The sequence below is a fragment of the Stenella coeruleoalba genome (assembly GCF_951394435.1).
Source record: "Stenella coeruleoalba genome assembly, chromosome: 1".
In the NCBI taxonomy this organism is placed as follows: Eukaryota; Metazoa; Chordata; class Mammalia; order Artiodactyla; family Delphinidae; genus Stenella; species Stenella coeruleoalba.
The window spans coordinates 28,786,241-28,809,135 of record NC_137169.1 but is presented as its reverse complement, the minus strand read 5'-3'; the positions used below and the strand labels follow the sequence as shown (position 1 = coordinate 28,809,135).

The 22,895-nt window shown below is 44.9% G+C and overlaps 1 protein-coding gene across 4 annotated transcripts in view; it reads right to left on the bottom strand.

The window, feature by feature from the left end:
* Window positions 1-11,687, bottom strand: part of THRAP3 (thyroid hormone receptor associated protein 3) — a 77,078-nt gene extending 65,391 nt beyond the window's left edge. The window contains exon 1 of one of the 4 annotated variants that reach the window (XM_079899114.1): window positions 11,596-11,687. The gene's annotated coding sequence lies outside the window, so the exon portion shown is untranslated. Of the gene's footprint in view, window positions 1-10,975; window positions 11,544-11,595 lie in introns of those variants that run through there. The other 3 variants (XM_079899112.1, XM_079899115.1, XM_079899113.1) reach the window with 3 other exon arrangements.
* Window positions 11,688-22,895: the final 11,208 nt, after the last annotated feature.

The window sequence follows — 22,895 nt, the reverse complement described above, 5'->3', positions numbered from 1 at the left end:
AGAAAAAGTTGTGAATATTTTCTACAGAAAACTAGATTATTCATGAGTTACTATATGAAAGGCTGAGTTTTGTACACATAATGCATCCAAAAAGTGTATCCAGGACTTAAAATTTTGATTTGAACAATGTTTTCCTACACAGTAAAAGGAGTAAAGGCAGGAGGATGAACAACACAGAAGACAAAGCCTGTATCCCTACAGCTCTGCAATATTTAATACAGAACAAGGAAACCAAAGATCCTCTCCTCAGAAAGCACCTCCTATTTCTTGTTCACAGCTCTAGGATAAGTTACCAGAATAAGATCAGGTGAGAAGGGAAAGGTTAAGATTCCAGATGGAATAACACATTGTTATAATATTATATATACATATTATATCTGGAACTTAAGTTACAGCTTATGTATACTTTTGACCAGCACATAAAATCTTTTTTTTTTTTTGCGGTACGCGGGCCTCTCATTGCTGTGGGCTCGCCTGCTGTGGAGCACAGGCTCCAGACGCGCAGGCTCAGCGGCCATGGCTCACGGGCCCAGCCGCTCCGCGCCATGTGGGTTCTTCCCGGACCGGGGCACTAACCCATGTCCCCTGCATCGGCAGGCGGACTCTCGACCACTACGCCACCAGGGAAGCCCTCAGCACATAAAATCCTAGTTTCCTAAAAATCCCAGCAATGCTAGGTGACAATTTCAAAATTAAACAGTTAACCTTTGATTTACATTCATGGCTCATGTATGAAAATAGCTCAACACGTTAATGGTCAGGGCAGGTATCAGATTTTATCAGGAAGCTGCTCTTTGGGCTAACCATGTTAAAATTTTTTTCATTAAGCTGCCTTCTCTCAAAGAGAAGATGTTTCAAAAATATTAAAAAATGATAATAAATGATATGAGAAAGCATTTGCAATAGTTAAATGACACTCTACGTATCATTCTTTCAATGAATTTTGGATCCACTGCTTCTAAACCAAGAGTCCAACAATTTGTTGAAGAGATGGTTCACTGTAGTGGGTAAACTCAAATGACATTCAAAACAATTACATTTGAGAATTTCTAGTGCTCAACTAACACTGTTCATTCAACTGTCAAAACAGCACAAGGGGGCTTCCCTGGTGGCGCAGTGGTTGAGAGTCCGCCTGCCGATGCAGGGGACACGGGTTCGTGCCCCGGTCCGGGAAGATCCCACATGCCGCGGAGCGGCTGGGCCCGTGAGCCATGGCCGCTGAGCCTGCGCGTCTGGAGCCTGTGCTCCGCAATGGGAGAGGCCACAACAGTGAGAGGCCCGCGTACCGCAAAAAAAAAAAAAAAAAAAAAAAAAAGCTAGGCAGTGGAATTCCCTGGGGGTCCAGTGGTTAGGACTCTGCACTCTCACTGCTGAGGGCCCAGGTTCAATCCTTGGTCAGGGAACTAAAATCCCACAAGCCGTGCTGAGCGGCCAAAAAAAAAAAAGAAAAGCTAGGCAAATATTATTGATTCTGAAATACATCTTCCTGTCATTCTACTTGCAGCAAGGCGAATCAAAAAGCCTCTGCAGTCGGCTGGTAGATTCAAGTCCATTTATTCTTGAAGCGAAATTTAAATAATTTAACTCTGGATCTAATAAGCATGACAATAACAAAATGGGATGTTCTGTTATGTGAGGATTCTCTTCATTTACTGGTCAATCCACTCCCTGGACCCTTACTCTGAGCAATATAGCAGTTGCTAAGAGTGGAAGTTTAGAGTCAGACCTAGGTTCAAATCTTATCTCTTCCTAAACTGATCTCTTATGCCTCAACTTTATCATTTGTAAAACAAGAAACTCTTCACTTACCCTGTAATATACAGGATTAAATGAGATAATGCATGTAAAGTGCTTAAATAAGCATTTACTTTGAAAAGAATCTCAATCTATAAAAGTTCCTTAATATTTAGTTCTTTAGTTCTTATTTAATATTTATTTAATATTTAACCTTATATCCAAGTTTGCTCAAGATAGTCAGTTTACACTTGCTGTCCCAGTGTATTAATAGCATCCCCTCTCTCAATAGTGTCCTGGTTCAAAAAGATAAATTATATGGTCACAATATTAATTTGATAAAAGTAAATCTAACTTGAGACAAATATCATTAAATCAGAGGAAAGGGAACTATTCCAGCTAAGAACTGGCACTCAAAATCTTTCTATCCAAGCACATATAAATTAAAGAAATGATGGTAACATTTAAGTGTGTAAATTTTACCTCCCTGTCCTCCCCCAAAAAGGGACTCATAGGGCTTCCCTGGTGGCGCAGTGGTTGAGAGTCCGCCTGCTGATGCAGGAGACACGGGTTCGTGTCCCGGTCCGGGAGGATCCCACATGCCGCGGAGCGGCGGCGCCCGTGAGCCATGCCCGTGAGCCATGGCCGCTGACCCTGCGCGTGCGGAGCCTGTGCTCCGCAACGGGAGAGGCCACAACAGTGAGAGGCCCGCGTAACCAAAAAAAAAAAAGGGACTCATAAGAGTTCAATCATAAATATTGAACTCTAGCTAATGATATGCATGTTGAAGCATTTAAATATAAAATGTACTGATTTCTGCAACTTACTTTAAAATGCTTCAAAAAAAATAAGGAAATGGGCAAAGGACTTGAACAAATATTTCTCAAAAGAAGATATACAAATGGTCCACAGCATATGAAAAGAGGACATCACTAATCAATAGGGAAATGCTAACCAAAGCTACCCCACACCCATCAGAATGGTTACTATTTAAAAAAAAAAAAAAAAGAGGAAGGAAGGAGGGAGGGAGGAAGGAGGGAAGGAGGGAGGGAGGGAGGGAGGGAGGAAATGCTGGTGAGGACGTGGAAGAATTGGCGCTGTAGTTGGGAATGTAAACGGTGTAACCACTGTGGAAAACAGCAGAGAATGGCAGTTCCTCAAAAAACTAAACATAGAATTACCATATGATCCAGCAATTCAACTTCTGGGTATATACTCAAAAGGACTGAAAGTGAGGTCTTGAAGAGATATTTGTACACCTAGGTTCACAGCAGCATTATTCACAATAGCTAAAACATGGAAACAACCCAAGTGTCTGACTGATGGATAAATGGATAAGCAAAATGTGGTATATACCTACATACAATGGAATATTATGAAGGGAAATTCTGACATATTACAACATGGATAAACCTTGAGGACATTATGCTAACTGAAGTGAGCTAGTCACAAAAAGACAAATACTCTTTGAGTCCCCTTATATGAGGTACTTAGAGCAGTCTAAACCTTAGAGACAAAGTAGAATGATGGTTGTCAGAGGCTGGGGATGGAAGGGAGAATGGGGACTGACTATTTAATGGGGTATAGAGTACCGATTTTGCAAGATGAAACATTCTGCAGATGAACAGTGATGATGGCTGCACAACAGTGAATGTACTTAATACCACTGAACTGCACACTTAAAAATTATCATGGTAAATTTTATGTTCTGTATATTAAGCCACAACAAAAAAACCTGGAAAAAAAATACGGTGGAGTGATGAATATAAAGATATGTGATTAAAAAAAAAAGATATGTGATAAAGTAAACATAGCAAAATGCTAACAAATGTAGAATCTCAGTGGCGGGCGTATGGGTACTCACTGTACAATTCTTTCAACTTTTCTGCATGCTTGAAATCTTTCATAATAAAACACTGGACGAAAAAAAAAAAATCAAAGAAATTTTCATCCCTACGAAAAACACTTGATGCAGAGCAACTAACCTACCCAGTATAAGAGAAACATGAGCCTAAAGGGATGAGAGAATGTAAAAGCCAACTTACACTAAATCTTCTAAAAGTTCATTTCAGCCACATTCAATGGGATCATCACAACTGTAATAACACTAACACAGTGGGAATATATTTGCCTACCCTAGCCCCAAAGTAACAAATTAAGATTTAGCTCATCCAACATAAATAACCAATATTCTGAAGGCAATATTTGAAGCCCCCATTTAAGCAATAAATCCATCCACTTCTAAAAAATAACTAACCTGGACAGAAATTAAATCCTAAAAGAATATCAGATCAGTAAAGATCTGTATACCACGTTATTTTCATTTTAGTAAATGCCTAGCACTTAGCAGACATTTAGTAAGTATTTAATGCCCTCTTTCCCCCAAAAAAGAAAAGCCATACAACATCAAAAACAATCCATGCATGAATCTCAATTCCAGTTCCTGCTCAGTTGTTTTTAAAGTGAAGAACAGAAACTCTAATAGGTTAAAAAAAATTCTAATCCAGAACTAGGAGGTTTAGCAAAATTGTCCCCATGTTTTCCCCTTTGGCCACAGAGGTAGCATTCTCTCTGCACTCTGAACAAACCCATTGTGGGCTAAGAGCTAAACAGAGTTTAAATACTATGAAAATGGTGATGCATAAATGATAGCCAAAGCAAAGTCCAAAATTCTTTTGTAAACTCTAAGGGGAGAAAACTGCAACTACTCTGAGGCCCCACCTATCATATGCAGAAGCAATGCTGACAAAAACATGAAAAGACAATCTAGATCCACGCTAACAGAACTTTCTGAGATGAGGAAAATGTTCCATATCTATGCTCCTCAAAATGGCAGCCACCATTCACATGTTGCTGCTATTGACCACCTGAAATATGGCTAGTGTGAAAACTATACTAAGTATACTAAATAAGTATACTAAGTATTTAATTTTAATTAACTCAAAGTAAGCTAGCCACATTTGGCTAGTGGCTACCAAAATGAACTGTGCAGATCTAGACCACAGACCATATATTTAAGGTAATTTTTCTCCAACAGAATCTAAAGCTCAGTACACGCTTAATAAACACTGACTAAGGAGGAAATGGAGAGTCAGAAAGGTTTTTGAACAGAACAAAAGTATCAGTTCTGGGCATTTTTCTACACATTGTATTATGTCAACAAATATGGTGCTTCCATCTACTTCTGTTTTCTACCTAGCATTCCACTGTACACACATGCTATAACATAAGCAGTTCCCTAGTGTTGTACATTTAGGTTGTCTTTAATTTTTCACTTAATGTAACACTGTAATGATTATCCTTATCTTTAAGGACCTGTGCAATTATTTCCTTATGGTATATTCCTAAAAGCACAGGTACATTGTGTTGTTCTCTGGAACAGCTACAGCACCTTATATTGCTACCAGGAGTACTTGAGAATGTCCATTTCCCCACACCCTCACCAACAATAACCGTTATATTGTTTTTTTTTTATCATGATGGAGATCTGAGGGAAAAAATGGTATTTCATTTTTGACTTAATCTGTATCTCTCGTTTTCACGTGATTTATTTTGTCAAGTTAACGTAATTTTCAAAAAGGTTAGTCAACTGTTCCAGAGCTGTTTATTGAATAATTAAGTCATCCTTCCCTCACAATCTTGAACACCAACTTAATCATGTACTCAGCACTTTCCATATGCTATCAGTTGAGGGCTCTGGGTGTTTCTCACTGTCCTTTCAGATTTAATGCCATATAACTACTTCCCTTTCCCAAGTAGCTAACAAGCAATCCATCTTCCATATATAATAAAATTAATTTGTTGAATCCCTACTATTAACCCTGGCACTGGGCTAACCATCTAGCCATCACAATAACCCTTGTTGGAGGTAGATAAGAGATTTCCAGCTCCATCTGAAATTGAACAGATACACTGAAGGGTTAAGCAACTTGCCCCAAGGTCCCAGTTTAATTAAAAACAACAACAAAAAACTTCTGATAAGAAACGACTTCCATTTCTCATCTCATTCCAAGGTCTCTAGGTACCACAGATCATATAACTCCATGACCATGCCCTATTAAATGAACACTACAGCTGAAAATATTCTGCTAAAAGTGGAACAGAAAATATCCCCTACCAAACCCCAAAGTATAAAATATCAATGCAGCACCTCAGACTGAAATGGGGATGGGCTATTCAGAGCCTGGCCAGCTTAGCCTCCTTCCCTCATAACGCCTGAGGCACCTCCTCACTCCAGAGTATTTTAAAACCTCCTGTCCCACCTACACTTGGCTAAACTTACCAAAAATTCAAGGAAAACAATCATTACCACAGCCTACCTACAGAGTTACCTCAGTTTTTTTGTTTTTGTTTTTTTTTTTTGGTAGGAGGGCCTCTCACTGTTGTAGCCTCTCCCGTTGTGGAGAACAGGCTCCGGACGTGCAGGCTCAGCGGCCATGGCTCACGGGCCCAGCCGCTCCGCGGCATGTGGGATCTTCCCGGACCGGGGCACGAACCCATGTCCCCTGCATCGGCAGGCGGACTCTCAACCACTGCGCCACCAGGGAAGCCCGCATTACCTCAGTTTTACAGAACAGCCTTTAGAGAATGAGTTCTGAATACAAATTTTTATAAATTATTATAACTCATATATAATAGATATATACATTTTAAAGATACAGTTCAGTGAGTTTTGACAAAATATACTATGTAAACACCACCCAACCCAACAATAGAATACTTTTATCGCTCCAGCAAGTACCCTCTTGCCCCTTGCCCCTTGGCAATCTCCTCACCAACCGCCATACAAATTATTTTCAACAGAATCTGAGTAAGCTAGAACTCGATAGTGGGAGCACTTCCAGAGACTGTCACCCAGTCAGCCATCTATTTATTCCCATATTAATTCATCCTTTCTCTCAATATTTACTAAGCCTCTTCTTTTTAACAGAGAATGTCCTAGGTGTGGGGATTCAGCAGTGAATCAAACAAATCCCTGCTTCACTCTCTAAAAAGGTGAAGACACAACAGATGAAAAATAAATAATGTAATATCCCATAGTAATAACACGGGGTTGGGGAGGGGTATTGGTTAATGATCAGAGTACCATTATAGATAAGGTCATCAAGAAAAGCCTCTCTCAGAACACTTTCCAATGTGATACATGCAAAGGGACATCAAAACTGTCAGAGTGAGACTTCCCTGGAGGTCCAGTGCTTAGGACTCCGTGCTTCCACTGCAGGGGGTGCGGGGTTTGATCCCTGGTCTCCCTGGTCGGGAAACTAAGATCCCACATCCCGCATGCTGTGCGGCCAAAAAAAAGGCTTTGTAAAGGATAACTTTATAACACCTGAAACAAGAATTTTTTTACATTAAAAAATTTACCCAATTCTTTTTCTTTATTGGGCAACCCCACTCTGGCGCCTGACCAACTTCCTCAATCTCCTTCATTTTTAAAGTTTTTTCTGATAGCCCATAATCTGGTAGCCAAAGGTTTTAGTCAAGACTCTAGGACACATAGGACACATCCTTTAGATACAATGGGATCATTTTCCGGGAAGCCCTGATACAATGGAGAGTCCTGGAGTGAAGAAATCTCTACAGTAACTTCAGAAAGCAGTCTCACCTCTATGACTCCTCTATCAATCCTTTCTGTAGGGACTTCCCCGGTGGTCCAGTGGCTAAGACTCAGACTCCATGCTCCCAATGCAGGGGGTCCGGGTTCAATCCCTAGTCAGGGAACTAGATCCCACATACCTCTACTAAGAGTTCGCATGCCGCAATGAAGATCCTGCACGCCGCAACTAAGACCCAGCACAGCCAAATACTTTTTTTTTAAATCCTTTATGTATCCTGACCTTTTAATTAAAATAGACAAAAATAAAATTGAGTTATGAACCTCTCCAAAACACACACAGGATTTCTGAAAGCAAAGCGATGGACTTCACAAATGCATACATTAAACACACACAACACACACACTTTTGCCTCAGGACAGGCGCCAAAAGTCTTCTAATTAGACATTCAGCAACTTCTCTTTGCTTGGCCTTCTATCTTCTGAAACAAGCCAAGCTGTGCAGTTACTGCATTCCAGATGCTGAAAAGCAAATCAGGCAGAACAAAAATGAGGACACTGCACACGTGCCAGCTAAAAAGGCATGGTCAGGGGTCAGATCAATGCCTTTTGCTTTCTAAAAGCCCTTGGGTTTCTTCAGTTTGGAAAGAAAATAATTCAATGTTTTGGGGCCCCCTCCCCACTGCACTGCTCCATCTCCCTCTTCTGAAGTTATCTAAAATTTCCTTTTTTTTTTAAAGAAGAAACAAAGGAAACAAATAAAGCACCAAAGCAGAAAAAATATTTTTTAGTGGCGATATAAGGACATGCCCAACTATAAAAGACTGCTGCTGCAAGCAGAAACACAGGTCCATGGCTGCCAGATCTGATTTTTCAAAGCAGCCTGAATCCACATTTTTACATGAAATCTCCCTGTTTTTCAATGTTGACAACTAATTCAAATTTACAACACTGTGTGAGCCAAACAAAACACATCTGTCGACTGGATTTAGTCCATGAGCCTTCAGTCTTCAACATCTGCCATAAAAAGAAAAATACATGGTTCTTTCAGTGGTAGAGCTCTAACTGTGTGGAAAAAAGCACACCCTATGCTTCCAGTAACACACTATCATCTGAAAAACACACTACAAAATATATAAACATACATATGAAACTCCTGTTAGAAGGAAAGCAAGAAGAAAACAATCTCACTCTTCACACACTAAGGCGCTCCATTTCTACCACTAAAATAGAAACTATAAACAAAACCCAATGGAAGAAAACAGTAGGAATGAATATGGATTTTCGTGAAACTGAGCTCACTAATGTTCAGCTTCCTCAGTATGTGCATCGGCCCATAACTCCTAGAGAAAAAGAAACTAAAAGGTGACTTTTCTATGGCACAGCATTTAACTCTGATTTAAAACAAACAAAAAACGAGTTCCCTAAAGAAAGGCAACCTTGGGCTTCCTTGGTGGCGCAGCGGTTGAGAATCCGCCTGCCAATGCAGGGGACACGGGTTCGAGCCCTGGTCTGGGAAGATCCCACATGCAGTGGAGCAACTAAGCCTGTGTGCCACAACTAATGAGCCTGTGCTCTAGAGCCCATGAGCCACAACTACCAAGCCCGCTTGCCACAACTACTGAAGCCTTCGCGCCTAGAGCCCACGCTCCACAACAGAAGGCACTGCAATGAGAAACCCACACGCTGCAACACAAAGTAGCCCCCACTCGCCACAACTAGAGAAAGCCTGCACACAGCAATGAAGACCCAATGCAGCCAAAACTAAATAAATACAATAAATTTTATTTTTTAAAAAAAAGGCAATCTTTTAGAAAGGGTACCCATGACTCTTAACTCTCCTGGTAAGCCATGGGCAATTACTTTTTTATGGGTTATAAACCTGCCCAAAGAGCCCACGTGCAGCAACTAAGACCTGGTGCAGCCAAAAAAAAAAAAAACAAAACAAAACCTGAATTACAAACTCTATAGAGCACTGGTTCTTAAATTTTGAGACTCTAATGAATGATGGAAGGTAATGACTCCTTGAGAAAATGCACTTCCCTCACAAAACGTTTAGAGTTCATGAGCTCCCTGTAGTCCATGGACCGTACTAAGAACGTCTTGCTCTAGAGAATATTGAAACTACCTAATCTCAAAACCCTCTGCTTCTTCCCACCAACGCATCTCCACTCCATCTCTCTACTTCAGGCAACTATCATCTCCAGGCTATAACAGTACAACAGCCTCTTAACTGGTAGCCCCACAATCCATTTTCTACACCCCTGGCAAAAACGATTTTAAAATGTATATCTGGGGACTTCCCCGGTGGCGTAGTCGCAGTGGTTAAGAACCCACCTGCCAACGCAGGGGACACGGGTTCGAGCCCTGGTCTGGGAAGATCCCACATGCCACAGATCAACTAAGCCCATGCGCCACAACTACTGAGGCTGCGCTCTAGAGCCCGCAAGCCACATCTACTGAGCCGGTGTGCCACAACTACTGAAGCCCGCATGCCTAGAGCCAGTGCTCCACAACAAGAGAAGCCACTGCAATGAGAAGCCCGCGCACCACAACGAAGAGTAGCCCCCGCTTGCCGCAACTAGAGAAAGCCTGCACGCAGCAATAAAGACCCAAAGCAGCTAAAAATAAAAAATAAATTAATAAAAAAAAAACCTGTACTAATTATGCTATTAAACTAATATGCTAAAGAACTACTACTACTACTGCTGCTATGACTACTATTAACACCACCACCGCTACAATTGGACTGTACCTAATCTGCAGGCTAAAAACACCAGTCTCCAAAACCGGACATCTTTCACTAGTGCTAAGAGATGTAAAAAGCAGAGATGGAATTGTATTGAACGTAAAGGCTTTTAGTTAGACAGTTCCTAACAGAAACTTCAATCAACTCTTCTACAAAATACAATCAAGCTTAAATAGCTGCAGAAAAAAACTGCTTTTGATATTGCTAAAGCATGTATACTAATTCACAAAACTAATTTCCCAGTAGGGAACAAACTAAGCCCAGTTTGTTCCACAAGTTCTTCATGGCAGCAGCCAGCTTTGGCTGTTTAACAGGCTGGATACACACATCGGTCTGTCTAGATAACAGAAAAAACTACAACAAACCGTATTGCCACAAACAAGAAAAGGGAGGGCCATCCGAAAGGGAAAGAAAAAGATGGTGTGATACGTGCCTTTCCAGTCTGGGCCTACAACCTATAAATTCTAAAAGTGACGATGATGATACTAGTGCTTAATACCTGGCAGGTAATGAGCTAAGTGGTTTTCAATTTACCTCATTTAACCTTCATAGTTACGCTATAAAATAACCAGTGTTGCCGCTATTTTGCAGATAAGGAAACTGAAGGACCTGGAAGTGAAGCTCCTCGACCTGAAACCAAAAGCTAGCAGAGCCAAAACTTGAACCCAGGCAGCTGGCTCCAGGATCCTTTCGTTACGCTGCCACCAGAAGCTTCATCGGCTCTCTCCCGCCAGGCCCTACCACGCTCTCAGAGGCTTTTCCTTCAATCCAATGAACAACCTCCTCGTAAATACTCAACTACCACTGATGGCTCCAACTGCTGGGCAGCAGCGCTACTCGCCAGTTTCTGCCGCCATACTCCATCCCTATGACTTAGAAAGGCAAAGAGGATAACTGATAAAAGTTGCTTGGGTGCTAAGGGAGATGAAGGAAATTACCTTATTCAGGCAGAACACACGCCAATTACCACTGGAACACAAGTCGGCCTCACCTCCAGCGCAAGAGAAATGAAAGTGGGCGCACCAATGTTCCCGTGGGTGATAAATTTGGACTATGCCTCCTCTGGCCACAAGGCAGAAAAGAACGGAAGAGGCACCAACATTTACTGAGTGTCAGCCACATGCGCCCTAGAAGAAGACAGATCCAGGCCAATGGAGATTAGGCTGGGGGGAAGGGCACTCAAGAGTTCCGGGAAAAAGAGAAATCCAAATAATAGGATTCAGGATTCACCCGACTAAGGGGGGGAGATAGAGGAGGTGGAGGCCCCTCCCTGGCAGCTTGCAAGCAAGAAAAAGAAGCATAGGGGGTGCTCCGGAGGAAACGCGGCCCTGAGAGTCGGGAGCTAGGCCGGAGCGAGGGGAAGCCCTGAAGGGCGGGGAGGGGGAGGAGCCGGAGCGAGCAGGGCCCGCTCAGAAGAAGCCGAGGAGCAGGCGAGGGGGAGCAGCTCCGCGCCAGGCCTGCCGGGCACCGTGAGCCAGCGGCCGCGGAGAAAAGATAAAAGACGAAACGACTGGAGCAGACTGAGCTGCCCTAATTCCCATCAAGGGCCCTCACTCACCTGGGCCCACCTCAGCGACGGCAGCAGCAACCTCGCAACGGCACAACCGGCCCGAACCTACCCCCCGCCCGACAGCGCGCCCCGCGTCCCAGCTCTCCGACGACGTCTGCTGCGGCGTCGCCCCGCGGCCTCCTGGGAAATGTAGTCCTAGGTCCCGCCTTCCTGGCAAGCTTGACGGTCTATAGAACTACGTTTCCCACAAGGCAAGGCGAGTGCCGGGCCCGCCGCTTTGCGTCACGCGCCAGGTTGTCGGCAGTCACGTGGGCTGCTCCGTTCCATCCCCTCCCCCCGCCTGGGTGGCCTGGGGAAGAAGGAGGGAGGTGGACGGAAGGGGCGGGGGCGTTGCTGACGCCAAGGCCCCCACCATTTTGGAAGCAGCCTGGAGCAAGGGCCTGAGCCCCACCCACTCGCGGCCTCCCTTCGTAGTCGGAAACTCTCTGAGCTGGGAATCTGCTAGCCTGGCTTTCGGGTTCTGCCCTGCCACTTCTCGCTTCGTGACCTTGAGCAAATCTCCCCTCTCTGAGCCGCAGCTTCCTCCCCTATGAAATGAGACTCTTAATTTCTACCCCACAGAGTTGTTGCGGGACTCCGACAAAGAATGGCATACAAAAGCAGCTACTACCCTGAAAGCGCGACTCAAAATGAATTTGTTTTTATTGTGACAGTGTGCTCCTATGGAGACCCAGAAGCCCGGGTGTGCAAAGCTCTCCACTCTCATCTCCCGCCACCGCTGCCCCCCACTTCCAACGACAATGGGAGCACATAAAGAGGTTTTAAAGAGTGTGGTCCTGTAAAGCTTATTAAAGTGGATGCCCTCACCTATAGAATGAGAAATTTCCCGGAAGGTATAGCCTTGGAATCTGCATTATAAACAGACTTCTCCAGCGATTCTTAACGCACATAGAAGTTTGACAACCACGGCATTTATCAAGTTTTTTGCACAGGCTGGTTTGCGCTAGAATTCCTACCCTACTGAACGCCAACCTTTAAGACTGAGCTCCACTGTCACCTCTTCTGTGAAGCCTTCCAAGTTTACGAGCTCCTCCTCATCTCTGTCCTCCCACAGTACCTTTCCATCTTATAATTATCAAGAACTGTGTTTGTCTTCTCCACCAGACTGTGAGCTCTTTAGAACAAAGATCAGTTTTGATGGATTTCTGCATCTCCAGGGCAATGTAAACAAAGTAAAAGTGAAAAAAATATTGAATATTCTTCCTGCGAGAAAAACTCACTAGGCTCAACTCAAATGTCACATGGTGCCACATCAGCTCTCACCCTTACTGGCCTCAGCAGCATTCCTTCCACACTGTTTTCTTTCTTTGAGCATTTCCTGTAGGCTGCATGCTGTGTAGTGCTTCTGGAAAGGTTCTGTTTCAATTTCATTTTCAATTCACAGATTTTCTGAGTGTCTACTATAGGCTATGCCTAGTGCAAGGTACTAGGGACACGGTGGTAAACTAGGTAGATACAAAAATACATAGTCATTACTCTTTATTTCCAAAACACCTCTGTGTTCGATCTCTTACCTTTCTCCTACCTCTGCCCCTTCCCTAGCCCATAAACTTACCCCATAGTTCCAGCCTCCTCTCTCTCTTCTCATTCAACCTCTCTCCCTGAGTGACCTCTCTCCTTAAGTGATTGGCACACTCAGGTAGCTTTTACAGCTCTTCTGTGAATTTTACTCCCTTATCTATGTCTTAGCATCAACTCAGTTCCAGATGTTTGTCACCATACCCTGATTTCCCACTGGTATCTCAAACCGAACCTGCGGAAAACTGAACTCTTTTCTCCAATAAGTATTACCTAGTTAATTGTTCATACGTCTGTATTCTCCACTAAGCTTGGAGTGCCTCTCAAGGAAAAGAACACCTTATCACTCCATTCATTTATTGAGCACCTACTATGGTCCAGGCCCTGTGTTAGAAGCTCAGGAGGAAAATAGTAAACAAAATAAATGTGGTCCCTGTCTTCCACAGAGCTTAATTCTAACTGGAGAGACAACATTAAGGAGTCTATCACATGCATAATTAATTACTACTGTGATAAGGGCAACACAGGAGATTATATGAGACATATATATATAAAACAACACAGAATAAGGGTTGGCAAACTGTGGTCTACGGGCCAATTCTAGCCCGCCTCCAGTTTTTTTATGGCCAGAAGCTAAGAATTGTTTTTTCTTTTTTCTATTTTTTTTTCTTTTTTTTGCTGTACGCAGGCCTCTCACTGCTGTGGCCTCTCCCGTTGCAGAGCACAGGCCCCGGACGTGCAGGCTCAGCGGCCATGGCTCACGGGCCCAGCCACTCTGTGGCATGTGGGATCTTCCCGGACCGGGGCACAAACCCGTGTCCCCTGCATCAGCAGGCGGACTTTCAACCACTGCGCCACCAGGAAAGCCCTGTTTTTTCATTTTTAAATGGTTGACAAAAATCAAAAGAATACTAATATTTCATGACACATGAGAAGTATATATGAAATTCAAAATTCAGCATCCATAAATTTGTTTATGTATTTTCGATGGCTGCTATGACCCTGAGTTGAATAGTTGCGATGCTCTATGACCTGCAAAACCTGAAGTATTTATTATGTGCCCCTTATAGAAAACGTTTGCTGATTCTTGACAGAGAATCCTGAGGTCCTGACCTAGACTTCAAGGTCAGAGGAGGCTTCCCTGAGGAACTGACTGATAAACTTACAGTTAACTAGGTTGAGAATTGGGGAAGAGCATTCATTCCAGACAGAAGAAACAACACACGGGTAAGCCCTGTGGCCTGAAGGAATTTGGCACATCCTAAATATTGTTAGGCCTACTATTGACTCTGGAGTGTAACAGGAACTAAAGCACGGTGAGCTTAGTGAGGTCAGATCCTGCTGGGTTGGGTAGCCCAGGTTGAGGATATTGGATTTTACTCTCAGAGCAATGGGAAGCCATTGAAAGGTGTATAAGCAGGGGAGGGATTCAGATTTCCTTTTTTAAAGGATTAAATAGGGGAACTTCCCTGGCGATCCAGTGGTTAAGACTCCGTGCTTCCACTGCAGGGGGCACGGGTTCAATCCCTGGTCAGGGAACTACAATACTGCATGCTGCACAGCATGGCCAAAAAAAAAAAAAAAAAAAAAAAGGATTAAATAAATTCCCTAAATAATTAAATGAAATTCCTATTTTAAAGGATTATTCAGTGTGAGAATGGATTAGGGCAAACTAGAATGAAAGTGGGAGACCAATTTAGGAGGTATATCACAATAGTTCAAATGAGAAGACACAGTGGTTTGATCTAGTGTGTTTTCAGTGGGGATGAAAAAAAGTAAGCAGTTTCAAAAGATACTTAGGGGGACTTCCCTGGTGGTGCAGTGGTTAAGAATCCACCTGCCAATGCAGGGGACATGGATTCGAGCCCTGGTCCGGGAGGATCCCACACGCCGCAGAGCAACTATGCCCATGCACCACAACTACTGAGCCTGTGCTCTAGAGGCCGCGAGCCACAACTACTGCAGCCCCTGCACCACAACAAGAGAAGCCACCGCAATGAGAAGCCCACACACCGCAACAAAGAGTAGCCCCCACTTGCCCCAACTAGAGAAAGCCCGCACGCAGCAACAAAGACCCAAAAAACACAGCCAAAAAAAAATATTTTTTTAAAAAAGAAAGAAAGATACTTAGGAGATCAAATCTACTGGTCTTGGTGATTGGATGAAAGAGGGAGAGAAGGAGTCAGGGTTGACCCCTAGGTTTCTGGCATGAGCAGCTGTGTGGATGGATGTGCTGTTACTGTCTCCCTACCCCACTCTTCTTGTACAAGTCTCCCCACACTCATCACGATGTATTGAAATCATCCGTTACATGCCTGTGTCTCCCACAGACAGCCATCTCCTGGAAGGCAACAATGAGCTTGTTCTTTGTCTTCCTAGGGCCTGGCAGTGAGCTAGGCATAGAGTTGGCAGCAGTAAATGTGTATGAACTTTTCTTCAGTTCTTACTTCTGTTTCTTACAAGAGCTCTCTATCCTTCTGACTGCTCAGGTTCAAAATCTCAGAGGAATCCTGGCTTCCTCTTTCTACCTCATCTACCATATGGCATCAGTCACAAGGTCCCATGTATTCTGTCCCCAGAACATCTGGTGAATCTCCTAGTACCCTGTTTCAGGCCTTCACATGTCTTAACACGGGCAAAGTGATTAGAACAGGGCCTGGGCCAGAGTCAAGGGTATGTAAGTGTTGGCAATGATTAAGGACTCTTCCTCAGTCTCCCTGCCTCCTGCTTCTTTCCATTCAGGCCATCCTTCAGAAGGTAGTCCGAGTGCTATCTCTCAAGTACAACTCTGATCTGAAGCCCTGGCTCCAGTGCTCTCAAGACCAAATCCTAAATCCTAAGTGTGGCCGACAAGGTCCCATGTGGCCTAACCTCTGATTATCTTCCCAGCTTCACCTTCACCTTCAAAGGCATTCCATTGCCACTGGGATGAAGGGCAAGCTCAAGGCCTTCCAGCATCTAGACTCAATGTCCTCACCAGCCTCAGCTCTTTCATACACAACGCTCCAGTTGTGTGTACTTGTCTTGACCATACTCTGGGTTTCCTGCCTCCTCATGCCAGCTCATGCCCTTCCTCCTCAATGGCCCCATCCATCAACGGCTTATCTTGTCAGTTCAGGGTCCCCCTCCATCAGGAGTACCCCAACATCTACTCTGTATTTGTCAGATCCTACCTTATATTGTGGTTTCTGCACATCTCATGCCTCCACCACCTGGGAGCAGATGGATCGGCCATCTGTTGCTGTGCCTTCTCAGCATCTTTCCAATCCTCCTCCTCTGGTAACAACACTGATAATCCTTTGAGATGACTTCATTCCCCCACTCTGGCTGATGAGCACATTTCATTCCTTTGGCCACAGTCATTGGTACGTGGCTCAAACCAGGCTACAAGAGAGAGTGAACATCAGCCTGAGACCTATGCTGGAACACTGAGAAAAGAGCCCTCTCTTTCTTCTAGGCTTGCTAAACTAGAAGACTAGCAACCTGGACTTTTTTTTTTTTTTTTGGCTGTGTTGGGTCTTCATTGCTGCACGCAGGCTTTCTCTAGTTGCAGAGAACGGGGGCTAGTCTTCGTTGCGGTGCGCAGACTTCTCGTTGCTGTGGCTTCTCTTGTTGTTGAGCACGGGCTCTAGGCGCACGGGCTTCAGTAGTTGTGGCACGTGGGCTCAGTAGTTGTGGCTCGCGGGCTCTAGAGCGCGGGCTTAGTAGTTGTGGCACATGGGCTTAGTTGCTCCACGGCATGTGGGATCTTCCTGGACCAGGGATCGAACCTGTGTCCCCTGCACTGGCAGGCGGATTCTTAACCACTGCACCACCAGGGAAGTCCCCAACCTGGACTTGTTAATGGTCATCTTTGCCATTATTTGGAGAGAGCCTTCTTGAGAACAAAGCCAACAGAGTTGGAAAGCAGAGCCATGAGTTGAGAAAGACAAATTCTCAGCTATACCAATTTGAGTCCTTGGATTCGTCCATGCCTGAAATTAGTAGCACCTTGACTTTTCCATGCATGAGCCAATAAATGTGTTCATTTGAAATGAGTATCTGTCACTTCTGTGCTGGAGTCATGAGTAGCAGACTGGAGCTGCTGGGGCTATCTGTTGTGTACAAGAGACTTTCAGAGAAGGAAGTTGGGAGGGGAAATCAGAAGAGACTGGGACTAGCACCAGTGTGTGACCCTCTAAGCTTGAAGGTCCACCTGTGGAAAAGAGGAGCAGTTACCTTTGCTGTTGCTCAGACCAACCAAAGTGCCTTCACCTCCATCTCTGCTTTGCAGGAGAACCAAACCGAACATTCTGGTCAAGGTAACAGTGGCTTGTTTTGCTGATGATCATTGGGAAGAGGAGGCTTTTAATGGCTGAACTTAAGCAGGAGGTGGTTACTCCTTAGCCAGTTGCCTAGCATCTACCATCAGAGAATACTCTAGTCCAGTGGTTCCTAAACTTGTCTGCACATTGGAGTCATCTTGGGATATTTTAAAAATTCTGACACCCAGACCACATCCCAGACCAAGTAAATCACAATCTCTGGGGGTGGGACACAGACAGGGCTATTTTTTTTTTTTTTTTTTGCCATGCAGGTTCTTAGTTCCCCGACCGGGGATCGAACCCATGCCGCCTGCAGTCCTGCAGTGGAAGCGCGGAGTCCTAACCACTGAAACGCCAGCGAATTCCTGCTATTTTTGAAGTTTCCAACATCAGACACGTTTGGGAACCACTGTCAAAGGTCCCATCTTCCTGTTCCCAAGGCTTACACTTCTATAAAGCAGAGATTCTCCACCAAGTTGACATTAGATCACCTGGGGACTTTTTTTTTAATATTTATTTATTTATTTATTTATTATTTTTGGCTGCACCGGGTCTTAGTTGTGGCATGCAGAATCTTTAGTTGCGGCATGCAGACTTCTTAGTTGTGGCATGCAAACTCTTAGCTGTGGCATGCGTGTGGGATCTAGTTCCCTGACCAGGGATTGAACCTGGGCCCCTTGTATTGGGAGCACAGAGTCTTACCTACTGGACCACCAGGGAAGTCCCCGGGATTTTTTTTTTTTTTTTTTTTTGTGGTACGCTGGCCTCTCACTGTTGTGGCCTCTCTCGTTGCGGAGCACAGGCTCCGGATGCGCAGGCTAAGCGGCCATGGCTCACGGGCCTAGTCGCTCTGCGGCATGTGGGATCTTCCCGGACCGGGGCACGAACCCGTGTCCCCTGCATCAGCAGGCGGACTCTCAACCACTGCGCCACCAGGGAAGTCCCTGGGATTTTTTTTTTTAATATCCATGTCTGGGCCTCACCTTCAGAAATTCTGATTCAGTTGGTTTGGGATGAGACCCCAATACTGGCTGCTATAGACTGAATGTTTGTGCCCATCCCAAATTCATGTTGAAACCTAACCCCCAAAGTGCTGGTATCTAGCAGTGGAATCTCTGGGAGTGATTAAGTCATAAAGGTGGAGCCCTCATGAATGGGATTAGTGCCCTTATAAAAGAGACCCCAGGGGAATTCCCTGGTGGTCCAGTGGTTAGGAGTCCACACTTCCATGGCAGGGGACATGGGTTCGATCCCTGGTTGGGGAACTGAGATCCCTCAAGCTGTGCAGTGCAGCCAAAAAATAAAAAAATAAAGAACCACTGTAGTTATAAAGAAAAGAGAGAGAGAGAGAGAGAGAGAGAGACCCCAGAGGATTCTTCCCCCACCCGCACTCCCATACCCTTTCTCATTCGCTTGCTCTTCCCCTAAGGCAAAAGAATGTTTTGTGGGAAGGATGAGGCTGAGAGAAGCTTCAACAAGCAAATAAATAGGGAGGGTGGGAGGGAGGGAGATGCAAGAGGGAAGAGATATGGGAACATATGTATATGTATAGCTGATTCACTTTGTTATAAAGTAGAAGCTAACACACCATTGTAAAGCAATTATACTCCAATAAAGATGTTAAAAAAAAAACAAGCAAATAAGACTCTGGCTCCCCTCCCTTTTCAGATCCTCCTCCTCCTGCCTTCCACGTGGTGAACACATGGCCAGGGCACCATCAGATTTCTAGAGGCAAGTCTGGAGATCTACCTCTCTGATCCCACTCTCAGGGTTGGCCAAGGATGGGGTAGGTTTGTCTGTCCTGCCCAGACTGTCCCTTAGGTGGGTCTTGCCAAGGCCTAGACATGGGAGGGGAAAGTTTTTGAGTTTAGGTCCAAATATAAGCAATTAGCAATAAAACTGATTTGGCTCTCCACCCTACGGCCTTGACTGGCTGGTCTGAACTCAGGGTTTGGGGCGGGGTGGTGTATGTAAGTATCACTCTCACACCCCAGCACTAGCAATTGTACCAGCTTCCATTCATTGGTTTTCTCACTGAACTGGACTGCACTGTGTCCTGTGTCCTCTGTATATTCCCCAAGCACAGAGACTGCCACAGAAGTTCTCAATATATATAAATTGACTCAGGTCTTGGGAATTCCCTGGCAGTCCAGCGGTTAAGACTCCACGTTTCCACTGCAGGGGGGCACGGGTTCCATCCCTGGTCAGGGAACTAAGATCCCGAAGGGTGCACGGCAGGGCCAAAAAGTAAAAAAAAAAAAAAAATTGAGTCAGGTCTTCTCTGAATTCCTACCCCATTTAGGAGCTAGGAAGGGATACAAAATATACAAATGGGACATAGTATGATCCCTGCTCTAGGGGTCTCCAGTGACCAACAGCCTCAGAGGGGCAGGGAAGACTTCCCAAAGAGGAGGCATTCAGCTGATTCCTGAAAGATGGAGGGGTGTCACAGGAAAAGTGGGAAGGTGCGGAGGTATGAAAGGTTCATCTAAGGGAATATTGTGCTCCCTCAAGGGCACTTGGAAGGGCTGTTCTCCATGATAGCCCCATCCCCATCCCCCCATCCCCACGAACAGCTTCACTACGGTTCTCCTCAATCCACTCATGTGGGCTGATCAAGAGACTGAGACAGACACTTAGAGAAGAAACCAGTACCAGACACAGAAGGAAAAGAGACTCCTAGAATAGGGCCTGTGGGCCAGCAGCATGTGGCACCAGCCACCAGTCGCTGCTTTCTTTTATTTACTGTATAATATATTTTTTATTATACATAATTTCTAGTTCAACAATCATTCTATCAAACATCTAAAATGCATCCTTTGGTTTATGCATTTTACAATCCACTTAGAGAAAAAAAAAAGGAAACATCTTTTTCAGTTGACTCATCTGTAAAATTAGAGAGGCGTTGCTGCCCTTTTCCCACCTTGGCTCTGAGCAACTTCCTTTTGCAGTTGGGGCATCCCCTTTGGGGATGGCAGTAAATATAACATCACTGACCCCTCCTGGATTCTGATTTGATAGAGCCGGGTACTGGTAAAGCCAGTTATTCCCAGGGAAGTCGGCGTCAGGCCTCAGAGGATCACCACAGGCCCGGCTCCTGACTGGGATTCAGGCCTTAGAAGCTTCCTCCCCAGCCCCCTCTTGCATCAGAAGCAGAAGCCTAAACCTCAGTGATCTATCTCCCCCAAGCTACTTCAGAAGAGGGGACTTATTCCTCCCTGGTACATTTTATTTATAAGACCTGCTTTCTTGAAACAGCTGCTGTTTTATCTTTTGTCTAACTCAGTGGTTCTCAGCTGGCGTGGATTTTGTCCCCACGGTGAACATTTGGCAATGACTGGACACAATTTTGGTTGTCACAACCTGGGGGCGGGGCTGGGGGTGGGGCATGGTTCTACTGACATATGGTGAGTAGAGACCAGGGACGCTGCTAACATCCTACAATGCACAGGACAGCCCCTGACAACAAAGAATTATCCTGCCCAAAATATCAATAGTGCTGAGGCTGAGAAACTCTTCATCTTGCTAGGGAGAAAAAAGTTTAGTAACGCTAGCTTTAAAATATCCCCGTGGTCTGGTCAGCAATAACTAACACAAGACTGTCGTCTTGCAATTCATCCATAGATTCGTGCTTGCTCTCCTTTCCCTGGGTCCTGTATGGGGAGGGGTGGAGGTTGTGGTATGGGGGATGCTGCAGAAGTAGATGAGGGTCAGGTGGGGATGAGAGATGGGGGTCACACAGGGCAAAGAACACAGGCTTTAGAGTCAGATCTCAGTTCATATTCCAGCCTTGACTACTACTTTTTTTTTTTTTTTTAGTATTTACTTATTTGGCTGTGCCGGGTCTTAGTTGCAGCATGTGGGATCTTCATTGCCGCGTGCGGGATCTTTAGTTGCAGCATGTGGGAACTTTAGTTGCGGCACGTGGGATCTAGTTCCCTGACCAGCAATCAAACCCCAGGCCCCCCGCATTGGGAGCACGGAGCCTTAGCTGCTGGACCACCAGGGAAGTCGCTTGACTACTTCTTTTTTTTTTTTTTTTTAATTTTTTTTTTTGACTACTTCTTTAGCTGTGTGCCTTTAGGCAAGTGACTTTCCCTCTCTGGGCCTCGGGTTTTCTCCTCTGTAAAACAGTACAACTCCTACCTTACAAGGTCCAGGCACTCAGCTATTGTTATGACTTCATCCTGAGGTAGTCACAAGCCATCAGAGGAAGCCTGTGAGCCAGGGGGAGGCATATCAGCTCTGAGTGGTCGCTGGGGCAGCCTGGAGGTGAAATTACTTACCCTCACAGTGTCTGCATTTAGTTCCCTCCAGGCAGGTCCAGAAGTCTCAAGTCTAGCTGTAATCTCTCCTCGCATGGCCTATACTCTCCCTTTTGTTTAGTTCAGTGCCTCAGCGGGTTGTTGCCACCACAGTAGTCTGACTATGCAGCAGAGAAATACATTGAGGTTGTAATTTGCATTTTGGTCTCCTTGCTGTGGGTGAGTTTCCTCCTTTTTGCCTGGGGGTGGGGACTGAGGCTGTCAAAGGTTGCCAGGCATCAAAAGACATCCCCCAGGCAGGGCTTTTGTTTACTAAGGCCCCCGCTCTAGGAGACTGGAAGCTGGGTTATTCCAGACTACAGGGCTCCCAGCCTCCAGGCTGGGGAGGGGAGGAAGTGACCCCATCCAAAAAGGTTTGAAGGTTTTCCCAAGCCTGAGAAAGTGAACAGGGGTCTGCGTGTCTTGGCTGTGGCTGTTGTCTTTCCTTGAGTAATAGGGACTTTGCACCACTCCCACTCTGATCTCCCAGGACCTCTGATGGGCCTGCAGAGCTTCTGTGTGCTGGGGAGGGGATGGGTGTGTGAGTACGTGTGAGTACTAAGAATGCTGGCTTGGGAGTCACAGCAAAAGACCACTGTGGCTAAGCCAAGCAGGTCCACGAGGATAAATCAAAGTTGATTGAAGATTAAACAGTCCCGCCCTGAATATTCTAGATCGGATAAACACAGGAATTAAACACAGTGCTTTAGAGGGGTGGGGGCATTATAAAAAATTAAATTATGTAAACTTACAATTAAATAAAGTATATTCAAAGGTAATAACATTCAAAGTGTGTCAGTTCCTAATTATTTTCCTGCACTTTGCTATTACACATGCTCTTGAGGTTATTCATGTCTACATGGTGGAAGCGCTACATAACGGTGCACTGCTGCTGGCGTCTTCCCAGCAGCACCTTCAGTGACATCAGGTTGGCAGCTTGAAGTTGGCGGTGGTGGGAGTATTTACACCACGGAAATTGGCAAATGCTACAGATCTTTCCCTAACACACCCCTCCCCCTTTCCCTCAAGCCGTTTGTAAACATTTTACCAGCACAACACTGGGTAGAGGATTCCCCAAACATGACAGTGATTGAATTTCCTGCCAGCTTGGCTGGCAGGGGGTTTGGAGCAGATAATATGATTTAGAGAAATAAATAAATAT